The following is a 13,405-nucleotide window of genomic DNA, read 5'->3' as shown; positions in this document are numbered from 1 at the left end:
AGAATGATTCCAACAACTGGGCTATTCCTTGCAAGAGTCTCCTTTTGCATTTGCATGTAAATGATTACAGAAAGAAGGAAATCCCAGCATTCACCTTGTCGCCTTATCCTGCATTACAATTGAAATATCCTGAATAGCTGATCCTTCCATTTTGCAATTTTTGATGGCTGCTGGTTTTTTTTTTTCTCCTGTTGTACTATCTTAGTAAATGGTATTTTCTTCTCCCAAATATGTTCTTTCTGATGGGCTGGGGGTAACAGTAGAATAAATTAAAGAAGGCTTCACTGACAAGGAGTAATGATCAACTCATTCAAAAGGCTAAATGAAACAGCCATGTTAAGCTGTGTTGTTAAAGAAAGAGTTCATTTTTTAATTTGTTTGTAAGTTCTTTTCTGTCAGTATACCACAGCCTGTGTTGAGACAGCAACTGTTCCAGGCAGAGCATCATGTGTTTGCGTGCTGTTAGCATGATGGATTGGCAGCTGTGACAGCAAAGCCCTTTCCTTCAAAGAGCTGGCAGGACTTCGGCTTGATGAGGGGATGTGGCAGACGCAGGGGAGCAGGGCCCTGGCTCTGTGTCCCCGCTCTGCTGTTGGCAATGCTGTGCCGAGGGGCAGCGTGGAGCCGGGCAGCTGCCCCAGCGCTCTCCCCGCGCTGCTGCTCGCTCTGCGCGGGGGCTGCTCTGGAGCAGCAGCTCTGGAACGGGCACTGGCTGTTCTCAGCACCCCTGAACCTCGGCTTTTTCCGTGTCACGGACGGCTCTTCTGCAGCCGTGCCAGCCGGAGCAGCGCGGCCGCAGGGTGTGCCGCTGCCCGGGGCTGAGGGGATGGAGCTCCAGCTCCGGGAGCCCCGCGCAGGAAACCCGGCCCTCGGAGGGGCTCTCCGCTGTCGGTGTGCAGGTGTGCGTGTGTGGATTTTTGTTTCCCGAGGCTACAATCGTATGAGATGCTTTCGACGTGCACCCATTGCACTGGGCAGCTTTCCCTTGCACTCGGGCAGGGCTCCTGCCTGTGCACCGGCTCCTGAGAGAATTTTGTCCCAAGTGAAACCTGCCAAGCTGCTGCCTGGGCCACCGATAGAAGCGCATCCCTGGAGTCACACAGAAACGCTGTGGGAGAGGCAAGGTGGCAGCGTGCCTTTCAGAATTGCGGGAAACCTCAGCTGGTTTCTCTAGTGTGACCTTTAGCCTTGGAGATGATGGGTAAGGATCATGGGAGCCTGTTCCTCTGAAATGCTGCCGAGCTTTTGAGATGCTCCTCCTCTGCTCCACATGAGAGTATTGCAGACTTGGGGTCCTTCTGAGTCCTGTGGCTTCAGTGGACTTCAAAAAAAAAAACAAAAACAAAAAAACAAACCAGAGCAGATATGGGAGTCCTGTGGCTTCAGTGGACTTCAAAAAAACCAGAGCACATATGGGTTGGTAGCACAAAGGGAAGAGACAGGAGAGAAGAAATTAATTTGTAGGGTTTTTTTTTGCTATTGACTACGTTAATTATTGACTACACCGCTAAACTTCCAGGGAGTTGATGCGAGTGAGAACCTCAATTTCAGGTCTACTCTGTGTGAATCGCCCAGGACCCTTCCCTGCTCGGCTCCGGCAGGCAGCAGTTAAGGACGCTGGGAGCAGATTTGTGGCCATTCAATGCCACCTTCTGGTTGTAAATGTAACAGCAGAGCTGCTCCTAAAGAGTTTATTGCTGTCTTTGATAAACTGGGATAACAAATACCTAAGTTCTTTGGTGGCTTTCTTGGATAATTTTATTTAAACATACCAAGTTTATACCAAGTAATATGAAAATTTTTATACCAAGTAATATGAAAATTTTCCCCTGGGTTACTGTTTATATTAGTTAAAATATAATGAAGGTAAGAACAAAAATATTATATTGTAACCTGCTGCTTACCTTAGAGAGTGAAGGTTCAGGAAAAGAGCTTGCCAGTCTCACTATAGAAAAATCTGCCACAGCCATTTCTATGTATCAATAGCAAAGGTCCAATTTTCAGTAGCTAGTAAATGTTTGTCCTCTGGACATGTTATTTAGTGATATATTGTTACTAGAACCTTTGTTTTGTTTTGTTTTTGTGTTTAAATGGCCTTTCCGCTCAGCACAAGGGGACTCCTTCCTCACAAAAAAAGCCCCAACCAAACAAAAACCACAAAAAAAGAAATCAAAAAACCACACCCCAAAAAACCCACAAACAAAAAAAATCCCTACAAATAAACAAACAAAACTGAGTTACCTTGCAAGAATGTGGTAAATAAAGGCTTTTTATAAATAAAGTAATAAGTAAATAAAGTAAAAATAATAAAGGTAAATAAGGGATATGACATGGTTAGAAGAAATGACCTATTTAAGATGAAAGCTGCTCCTCTGTGTTCTCATTTGAGTGATGGGGGAAGATCTCTGTGGTGAGGCTGCAGGCTGATTGCTCGTGGCTGTTTCCCCGGTAGGGGGTGCAAAGGTAGCGTATGTTTTTGGGGAAAAAAGCCCTTTTCTTCTTCAGCTCAGCCCCACATCTCTTTATCTGGTGCCTAGCCTTTAAGGAAGTTTTTAATGACAAAGGAGAAAGAACACAGAAGATGCAGAGCGTCAGCAGATGGAGAAGCATTATTTGATAGAATCTAATTTCACTTTACACATATGCCAGTTGCTATAGGAGATGCAGCCTGGCAGGGATTACCTCTAGTGTAACTAATTTCTGTTTTCTAGAGAATGTTTTTATTATTGACAACACAACTCTTCTGCATGTCTTTTTTTTTTTTTTTTGTGGGAAAAAGATTCAATTTTCATGTCTGAGCTATGGAGCCATTTCTATCTTTTCATTTCTTTCACAAAGATCTGATTCTACCTTTTGTATGTAAAAACCATGTTTTTCTGAGGTGACAAGGAATTTAATTATTGAGGCATACAAAAAAATTAATTCTACCTTCAGGATGACAGAGTGCACTTATTTAATGTTTTCTCTTGTTTCTTAGAGGGTTTGATGTATAAACTTCATCTGCTATTACTTACCACTATAAACCCTGACTTGCTGTTTTAGCAAATGTTCTTGGCTGGTGTGTGCTGACACTAAGTTCTACACACAAACATTAGCTGTCTGATTTGATATCTCTGATACTGTGGTGGCAGTTTCATATGTTTAAAATTTTTAAAATAAATGTCATGTATTTTCACTAGATGATGTATGTAGTGGTAGAAGTATTTGAAAGAATTAAGAGGTACATAAAAAGTACTTTTTAAACATAAAAAGTAAAACATTCCTTGACATATTTTGGTATCTTCATGCTCAATAGAATGTTTAGCAACTTTTTCCTCGCTCAGGAGCTATGTTAAAGTTATTGGCTTCAACAGGCATTTTGCAGGAGGAGGTCCTAGTTTTGTACTCTCTAAACACTTCATGAGAATTCTGATAAAAGCTTCCTCTGTCTGAGAATGTGTGCACTGTGATTTATGGTCAGAGGGTCAAATATTAATTTAATTCACTTGTGACATTGTCTCTTTTTTTTTTTCTTATTTCTTGCCATTGTAATTCCAGTAATGCATTAAGATTGTCAGTGAAGATGGGTTACAATGTAGGAGGTTAATATGGTTCAAATGATTTGTTTGGTGAACAGCAAACAAAAACATAAATCTTAAAAATATAAGAAACAAATTTCTTCCTGGCAGAGTTCTTTTCCATTATGGGTAGTCTGCTCAGATGCCTGGGTATCACCATCAGCTATCTTTATTTGTTCCCGGTTTGTCAAACCCAGATTTTAGAGTAAAATCTGCAGCATTTATGCAAGAGCACAAAGCAGATGGCAGCTGCTGTCTGGGCTGCTCAGAGCTGATTAAGCTGCAGTGAGGTGCTGCCAGTGGCCACTGGCCTGAAGAGGCTGGATCATGAACGTTCCTCCACCTTGTCACACTCGGCTCTATCCTGGAAATCTAAAATAAATCACAAGCTGAGCTATGGAAGGCTCCTTAGACAAGGTGCTGAATGCAGGAGCCAACCAAGCTTTTAGAGGTTTGCACTGTTTTGTAACTGCAGCCTGAATGCACCTCTGGGGCTTCACCTTCTTCCAAGGAATATTTTCTGTATTTTCAGGCACCTCTTTGGTTCCGGTTTTTCTTCTCTCTTGTCATACAGTCTGAATGGGTGCTGAGGGAACACACCCTGATTTCTGCAGGAAATTGTATAGTCCACTTCTAATTTAAAATCCTACAGAAACAGCCAATGTTTCTACTAAAGCTTCAGCAAAGACTGAGGGAAATAGAAGCTATCCCCTGTTGAGAGAACATCAAAGCAATTTCTGAAACTGAAGATGTAATTATGACAGGGTCCTGTGGCTTTCCCTTCTCACTGCTTGGCTTTCTGCCACGTTGTGCTGTCAGTCTGGGACTGACAATCCACGTTCAGCAGCTTTCCTCTGAGTAATACTATTTTTTGAGAAGAGGCACAGTGCTGAATGACCTTCCATTTCCCAGCTGTGAATCCAAATAGCTAGTCAGCAAATACTGGATGAGCTGTGTTTGGAGATGACCTTGTGGCATGCCTTTGAGCTGGCAGTCGTGAAAGGAGAGAGGCGATTTCCACACTTGACCCGGCAGAGGGCATGAGTTGGCTCCTGGGATTCATGCCAGATCCACGCGCGGGGGGGAAGCACAACTCATCGTTTATGCATCGCGGTAATTTCTGCCACAGATAAAACACGCTAGGGCGTGTGTTTTGGGGATTATCACTCTTCTCAGGTGATTGAAGTCCGGGGAAAATCCGAGGTATGTGATAATCACTGAGAAATCCACTGCCAGGTGCACCTTGTGGTTTAAGGAGCTCATGCCATTTCCTCCTGAAGTTTTGGATGCTGCAGCAAAAGTCAGGTGCTGGCATTGCTGTGGGGAGGTGGGATACCCAGAAAAGAGGAAAGCCCTGCTCAGAGCATGGTTTCAGCCATGCAGGAGTGGGTTTCATAAAGAGCTGGGCTGGCCACATCGTGCTGCATCTGCTCCTCCTGCTTCTCAGATTTGCAGCAGCTGTCAGGAGGACCTAACATGATTATCCTCAGGATGAGATTACCCAAAGGTGACTTCTTCTTTTCTTGCTGTGACAGGTGATGGGAACTGACTCTTCACCTTTGGAATCACACTAATGGAATAGGGTTTCCTTCAGGAAACTAAAGATGAGAATCATAATTGTGTTATGTGTCCCTTCCCATCTCATTTTCCTGTTTCTGTATCTTGGATTACCAACCCTCTGCTCTGAGCAGTGTTGTGAGTGCAGTGGGACAGTCACCAGGGATCTGGGATTGTGAGAGCAGCTCCAGCTCCTGGCTCTGTGGCAGCACTGCAGGTGGAGATGTTTGATGGGACAGGCACCAATCCTCTTGAAGGAGTTTTTTGGTTTTCTTGTCTCTAATTTTGAAGCAGTGTTGAAGAAGTGTCTAATTTTGAAGTGTTTGTACCAAGTGTTGGTAAGGATGTCTCAGTGTCAGAATAGCAGGTTTAGACAACACTCATTTTTAAATGAATATTATGTCAATTTATTGGTCATACTTAAAACAGCAGTGGCAATGCCTACAAGAGGGTTCTGTGAAGAAGTTATGGGTTACCCAGAACACCTAGGCTTGGTCCTGTGTTGTCTGCAAGGCTGCAGTGCAAATCAGAAGATCATGTGCAAGGAATTAGGAGAAGTAAATCTAATTATTACTCATGCAAAGACTCTTTTCTGTCCCTTGATTCACTTTTTCCATCATAGGCTGAAGCAGGATGAGTTGTCTGACATATTGGGGGTCAGTATGATTTTGCACAGATTTGATTTTTGATGTAGCATGCTTAATTACTATAAAAAAGTTTGGAAGACTTTGAAAAGGAAAATAGTATGATATGGATATATTTGCTAACAGATCAACAGATCTCAGTGTTTTGTGAGAGATCAGCATGATGTTTTCTAAGGGAAAATGGCACAAAGAGACTTCTACTGTACAGTGACAAAGAATATTATACCTTCTCAATAAATCAGGTAATCTGTGATGAGAGCCAGTCTCTGTACATTGCAGCAGGCCCTTGAAACCATCTTTCAGTCACCAATGGTCCTTCTGCCTCAGTGCTTAATGATAGTCACACAGAATTATCTGTGGAAACCTTTAAGGTTCACTGTAATTCACACAGAATCCTAAAAACAACTGTGTGAATCACAAAATGAGCTAGGTTGGAAAAGATCTTTGAGATCATTAAGTCAAACCCTTGAGAGCACAGGGGTATGAGGCACCCAGCTGGGCCTCTCTTAGCTGGTCACTTTCTCCACCAGCCCCTTTCCTCGGGGAGAAAGAGGAATTTGTGTTTTCTGCTTCAGAGGATGAAATTTGTAAAGTGCAGGCTGTCCAGGGCTTGCCTGAGGTCTGTTCACAGGGAGCAGCCTGTGCCTCTGGTCAGCTGGCCTGTGGAAAAGCTCAGCTGTGGGAAACCTCTGATGGTAATGAATGAGCCACACATCTGCCTGAGTAACCGCTGTGGCCACATCATCCCATTTTCTGTGTCTGTCAGCGTAAGTTTTGCCCCAATTTCTTGTCTGTTTCCCTTTCAAAAGTCATTCCACAAATGACTCTATGGAAAAGCTAGATTAAAAAGTCACATAAGCTCCTTTAGCAGCCATTAGTTTAAATGCACTGAGCAGTGTAAACATTCATGTGCCAAATCAATTCAGTAAATGGAGAGAGGTCACTGTAATAAATGGACTGGCATGTACTCAGGACACCAGATCCCCTCAGCAAGAGATGCAGGGACTGTTCTCTCCCTCCAACACTACTCTTATTAGGAACAGTTTATTGGAGAAATTATTTTGTCATTACTTGGAAGTAATGACAGAGATCTGGTTAGAGAGGTCCCTTAGAGGTTTATTACATTTCCAGGACTGGGAGGATGGTGCTTGCTAGCAAATGGGGTAATTCCCTCTCTTTGGCTCCCATCCCTACATGCATGTGCTTCTGCAGTGAGAGACAGCCTGGAAAACTAACAGCAGTACAGACTGCCTGTGCCTTTCCCTTCCATGGATGCCATGGTAGGAGAAAAGGGCTTTTCTCTTGGTGTACTTGGCCAAGGCTGCTTGGACACTTGCACTGAAGAAACAATGATGGTCTCAAACAGCAGCATGGATGCCCTGCAGTTGTTGAGATAAATATGTGCTTTTGCTGTGCCTTATAGACCTTAGTCCCAAATCCTGTCACCAAGTGTGGTGGCCCTGTCCTGTGGGCTGTGGGAAAGGGCTTGCTAACACCTTTGGCAGGTTACATCTGAGTATGCACCCTGCAGTGCTCAGAGCATGTGCTGGGTTAACAGAGGCAGGCTGTGGGCTTTGCATTTCTCTTTCTTTAACAAGAGAGAAATAATATAGTAGAAATGTTGGCTTTTCAGAAAAAGCAGAACCAAGAGATGCCCAGTGTTTTTTGGTTTTTGGCTGTGCGATTGTCCCAGGCTGAGCAAATCAAATGTCCACACATCCTTTTGCCTCTGCTGTGGATCTCCTGCCTGAAGAGGCTGTGAACCCCCAGCAGAACCTGGCAGCCTCTTGCAGAAGTTAAACAAGTCACTCACATATTTGTTTGTGAGTACATATTTATATATGAGGAGTACTCAATACTCCTCAACACACAGACCTGTTGTTTCATAACAAATAAAATCAATTTGACATGAGCTTGATTTCAGTGCTGTCTTGAGGGGAAGGTGAGGAAAAATCTAATGTGAAATTGATTCATTCCTATTCATTCCATGGTAAAAAAGCCCCAAGCAAACAACAAAACCCAAAACCAAACCAAAATGAAACATAGAATAAAAATAAAACAAACAAAAAACCAAACTGAAACAAAGCTCCCAAAAACCCGAAGAGAAGTCCATTGCTCTTGTCAGGGGACTTGCAGCAGTGGTGACAATAGGAAGTGCCTGGGCATTGGCTAAGCCTAAAACTTTAGTGCAGTGTTAAAGAAATAATATTTTCATTACTCTTTCAGTTTAGAGGTCTTTTTTTTTCTGACAGAAAAAGAGCTAGCTAAGAAAAAAAAAAGAAAAAAGAGGATTGATTGAGGTTTCCTTGTGGCCTACTGAGGATGCTGCAGTGATGGGAAACGTGACCAGCCAACCTCAGGTGTGCACCAGCTGTGAATCTTTTCTGGCTGTGGGCATAGGATGGAGTGACTTGGCATAGAGCCACTTATTTTTCCCCTCTGGTGAAAGTTTGCCCTTTCAGTGTACTCTGGTGATGGTAACACAGGACTGAATAAAGAGAAGATAGGCTGGCTCTTCACTAGCATAATAACATTAATCTCTTTCTTCCAATTTCTAGGACTGGGCTTCCTTATGTTATGATGAGATTTTGGCTATTGTTTTTAAGAATAAAGAGGAGAGCAAAACCTTAACAGCCTCCTTCATCTAAAGTGACTTGTTGCTTTATACTGTAACTGTGCCATAGTACCATTGCAGAGCCCAAGAAAATTTAAGATTTTAACCTGTATTTCAGGAGGAAATGATAGCTTAGATATTTGCTCAACTTGCTAATCACTTTAAAAGTACCAGTGAGCAAGTTTTGAAAGTTCTGCAGAATGAAAGTAATCAGATTTTATTCCAAAGGGCTCAGTTTTTGAAAGCCAGGTAACTTCTTGTGTAACCTACTTGGGATCTCTGTCCATCACCTACTGTAGGGGTCTGGTCCAGTGTGAAAAGGATTGCTGAAGTCAAGAGTTGAATAGGTTTGCAAGTGCAATACAGCAAAACTAACAAATTTCCCCTCTAAATGTGTGATTCTACCACTGTGTCCTTGTCTTTCACCTTTGTGTCCCCCTGCTCTCCATGGTGCTGCTGCTCCCCTCGTGTCTCGTGAGACCGAGCGCTCTTCAGGCAGTGATACTCCTGCTTGGTCCATGAGGTGCTCAGTCTAACCTCAGGAGGCTCAAGATAAATACCTGGAGTTTATATTTCCTCCAGATATGACCTATACTGGTTGCTGTCTTATTGCTCCTTGGTGTAGCCAGGTGTAGTTGAAAATGTTTTGTTTACTCTTCTACTGTACAGCCTTTCCAAAATAAAAAAAAACTTATGTGTGAGGGTACTGTGGGCTCTGGCATTCCTGTCTACAGCCAGTTTGATTCTGCTTTTGATGTAGAACTCCAATTCCATTTCATCAATGTGTTTGTTTATTTTGTTGCGATTTCATAGCTTTTTAAACAGAAACTCACCACATGTTTTGGTAGTGGCTGTGACAGTACACATGAACATTTCCTAATCCATTATTTCTCCTTTGACCAGCTCTGCCTATCCTCTCCTTCTAAACTGTGTTTAACAGATGAGTGTGTCTCAATAATGAACATTTGAGAATGTCGCAATCTGTGGATGTGGCAGTCCTCCAAGTGAAGGAGGAAAACTGTGGGAAGAGTTCCTGGGTACTCATTTTACTGCTCAGCATTAGGCATCTGTTTGATTTTTCCTAACAAGCTGAAGCAAAATGGACAGGCAGACACAATCAGATATATTTTAATTTGCATCTCTATGATGTTTTCCATGCCAGAGAAGGGTTTGGCAGTCATTCTGTCTCTGGAGTATGAAAAAATACCAGGCTGTGTGAGGGTGGGCTTCCCTTGTCTCCATGTGGTGTATGAAAAGGGCAAAAGTAAGAAGGAGAGAAATTTACCTCCTTATTAAATCTAGTAATAAGTTTTGAGATGAACCTCTAATGGCGCATGTTTTTTTACTTCAGGATGATTTGGTTTTGGGATTCATTTCCTGTTATGCTCCTTGGGCAAACTGGCTAAAACAGCTGGAAAAACAGCTGGTCAGGGTGAGTGCTGTTGCAGAGACAGAAACAGAGGATACAGGCCAGTGAGTGTGTAACCTATCAATGCCCCAGGTAAAATGCATGGATGGAGTGGTCTGCCCCTGGCAGCTGTAAAGCTGGCTGTGGTCAGCAGGAGCTGGGACCCCTCAGGGTATCCCTCTCTGAGACCTCCTGAAACCCCTGCTGTGGTGCTGAGGACTTATTTCTTCCTGAAGCAATTGCCAGGCAAAAGGCAGGGTTCTCTGCAGTTGTTTCACTGCAGCCATTCCTGTTCTAGGTTTTGGGTCGGATTTAGCTCTTCTCACTACTGACTTATTAATTTGGGGATGTATCAGTTTCCCTTGTGAAGGTCTTGTCATGCCTACAAAGAGTTGCCCTGGAAAAACTAGTGGGAGTTTGATGCACAGAAATGCCTCCATGTTCAGTGTTAACAATTTGTAAATATAGCCAGGAATAAGGAGCTGCAGGAGCAGCCCCAAATTCTTGTACTTTTTGGGATGGCTGTTTGTAAGGGTGAGTACTGTGCCCAATGTACTCATGTGTAGCAGCCTAAGGGCTCACAAGCCCCATGTTTTCAAAAAGGTGTTGACAATTCACCACTATTGCAGTCATCTGTTAATATGCACTGAACAGTTTACTACATTTTTTTAAAGTGTGGGAATATTTTTACCTCTTTCTAGACTTCTTTAAGGTGTGGTTTGCTTTTGGTTTTGTTTTTCTTCTGACTGTTCCTGCATGGTTAACTGGAGTCAACTTGAGGTTAAAGCTAATTTAAACTGGATGCTATATTTAGCATTTATGGTGCTAAAAGGATTATAGGAAAATAGATACTGCATAAGTGGCCATAATCTTCTCACTGCTTGTGTTACTTGAGTGGCAGAGAATGGGGTGCCAATCTGAGATTAAAAATCTAATTTTAGGGAGTTAACAAGAGTGACATTGAAGCATAAAGGTACAGGGAATTAAATTTTGTGGACTTAATTTTTTTAATTGAGCCCCTGGCCTGCTAAGAACCTTGCAATCATATCTTTAACCAAAGCCTATGATTCTAAATTATGTACTATTTCCATACACCAATTTAATAAAATCAAACTGGACACTTCAGTTTTACCCTTGATGGAACTGCCAGGATACATTTTCAGAGGTCATTTTTTTTCCACTGCCTGAAGCTTGGCAAGCCAGCTCTGTGCCATAATTTTTGATTGTTGGAGGCAGCAGTTAGCCAGCTCCTCATCTGTATTCCTTCCTCCATGACAGTGACAAGAAAGCCCAGCCTGGGATGTAAGGAATCTGTGCAGATGGCAGCTCTGCAGCTCCAGTACTGCCCCTTGGTCACAGTACAGCCACCTCACCTGAAAAGACCTCCCAGTTAATTCCTTTTCCATAATCTGGAGGGGGGGGGGGGGGGGGCTACGTTTGAAAAGAGACATAAAAAACTTCAAACCATGGAATTCTCATCATGCATTACAGATGAACCAGCTTCTCTGAGTTAAATTGTCAGTGCAACAGAGGAAGGACTGGCTGCTAGCACCAAGGCACTGCAGGAGCCTGGGACTTGGTAAGACACAGTGCACAGCACAGGCTTACTGGGGGTTTTTCCACATTCTTTCAGTCATATTTAATGGCTCCCAGCAGGAGGAAGGAGGGATCTTGCATTCTGACTGCAACCAAAATGGAAGTAAAATCATCATCCAGAGAATGTCTGAACTGGTCTCCCTTTTATTCCTGCTTGCCTGTAGGCTTTTAAATAACAATTAAACCCTCTTAATGGGATTTGTGTACCATATGGCACCTTTCTCACAGGATGACACTTTCTTATTGCTGTCTTGTCATTTGTCCATATCTACAAATAGTTTTCAGCCAGAAAAACAACAGGCACAATTCAGAGACATTCAAGGAGAGAACACCATCCCTTTGGATAGTTGTTTGTAAATCTTTGTCTGAGGCATTGTGTTCTCTTGTGGTGGTAAATCAATGCAGTAGATTGCAGTGGTGTCCTGGTTTAACCCCCAGTTGGCAACTAAGCCCCATGCAGCTGCCCACTCACTCCCCCCACAGTGGGATGGGGAGGAATTGGAAGAGTAAAAGTGAGGAAACTCGTGGGTGGAGATAAATACAGTTTAATAGATAAGACAAAAGCCACGTCCATAAGCTGAGCAAAACAAGGAGTTCATTCAGCACATCCCATGGGCAGGCAGGTGTTCAGCCATCCCCAAGAATGCTGAGCTTCCTCACATATAGCAGTTACTTGGGAAGTACTTCCTTCTTCTCCCAGCTTTATATACTGAGCATGATGTAATGCAGTCTGGAATATCCCTTAGGTCAGCTGGGGCCAGCTGTCCTGGTTGTGTCCTCTCCCAACTCCTTGTGCACCCCCAGCCTCCTCACTGGTGGGGTGAGGAGCAGAAAAAGCCTTGGCTCTGTGTAAATGCTGATCAGCCATAAGGAAAACATCACTGTATTATAAACACTAAATCCAAAACATTGCTGTTCATCAGCTGCTATGAAGAAAATTAATTCTGACCCAGCCAAAACCAGAACAAGTGTCAAGTTCAGACCTCTCAAATATTTTAGCAAAAAGAAGTTAATAAATGCTCAGTGTAAGGAGAGACTGTTGGGTGATAGGATTCTGACATGCCTCTAGTCCTGAATTCCTTAGTTTTGTTTGTAATACTCTCATTTTTGCTGGTAATGAATTCTGAGAAAGAGTAACTGCAAAAGAACAGCAATTTTATCATTTGGTCCATGTAGCACAATGGTATTGCTTGCCTTACTGATGCTTGCAATGCTTGCTTCTCTTTTAATTTCCTCCTAATCCTATTTCAAAGCACTGAGGTTCAGCCAGCAGTAGTTACACAGCTGTTTGGTGGTAGATGGAGTCTTTAATTATGGGCAATGCCATGGGATTAACGTTTCTAATTTCAGCTGCTGGGTGGGGTTTCACTGGAGTTAAGAACCATGTTTTTTCACTGATGCTTCAGGTTGAAACTCATTGCTGCTTTATGTGTTGTATTTATAGGTATGGCTGCTATATACATTTGATTTCAAATGCTATGTTTAGGCAATTGTTTCAGAGGTGCTGATACTCTGCTCTCCCCACCTGTCTATCCCACAGCGGGTGTATCTGTCTGTCTGCAGTGCTTTCCACTGTATAGTATCCCCTGGAGGATCCTGCTTCTGAACAAGTACCTAGTGACTTCTAAACTTTTAGACCAGTGAAGTTGCCTAGTGTGACTCCCTTCAGCAAGCACACTGAGATCAGATCTGACCATATCTGTATTGTGCTCCACTTTCCTAGTGCTCTGTGGATGAATTTGGAGAAACTAGGGGAACACTTCAAAATAGTTTTGGCCTTAATGTAAAGGGAAGCATCCATATCTTCACAAGCATTGAACATTCTCCATTGCTACCAAGAAGATTTTACATTTCCTTTGCATCCTTAGGCATGGATTATGATCTCTCAAACACCTGCTATCAAAACCTTACCTGTTTATGTCAGAACAGTACATAAGGTTACCCCTTCTCTGACCATGAGGCCAACATGGTCCCACAATGCTAACCCTTCATCCTTGCCAGTCATAGCCCCTGTAGCATCATTGAGCCA

General features: G+C 43.0%; 1 long non-coding RNA gene across 1 annotated transcript in view; it reads left to right on the top strand.

The window, feature by feature from the left end:
* Positions 1-13,405, top strand: part of LOC120507263 — a 29,721-nt gene that overhangs the window by 4,669 nt on the left and 11,647 nt on the right. The window contains exon 2 of the long non-coding RNA XR_005628707.1: positions 11,272-11,359. This is a non-coding gene — a long non-coding RNA (uncharacterized LOC120507263). The remainder of the gene's footprint in view (positions 1-11,271; positions 11,360-13,405) is intronic.

This window comes from Passer montanus, unplaced genomic scaffold, assembly GCF_014805655.1.
Source record: "Passer montanus isolate IOZ18808 unplaced genomic scaffold, ASM1480565v1 scaffold42, whole genome shotgun sequence".
NCBI lineage: Eukaryota > Metazoa > Chordata > Aves > Passeriformes > Passeridae > Passer > Passer montanus.
Note: the sequence above shows the minus strand (reverse complement) of the source record. Positions and strands in the feature narration are given on the sequence as shown.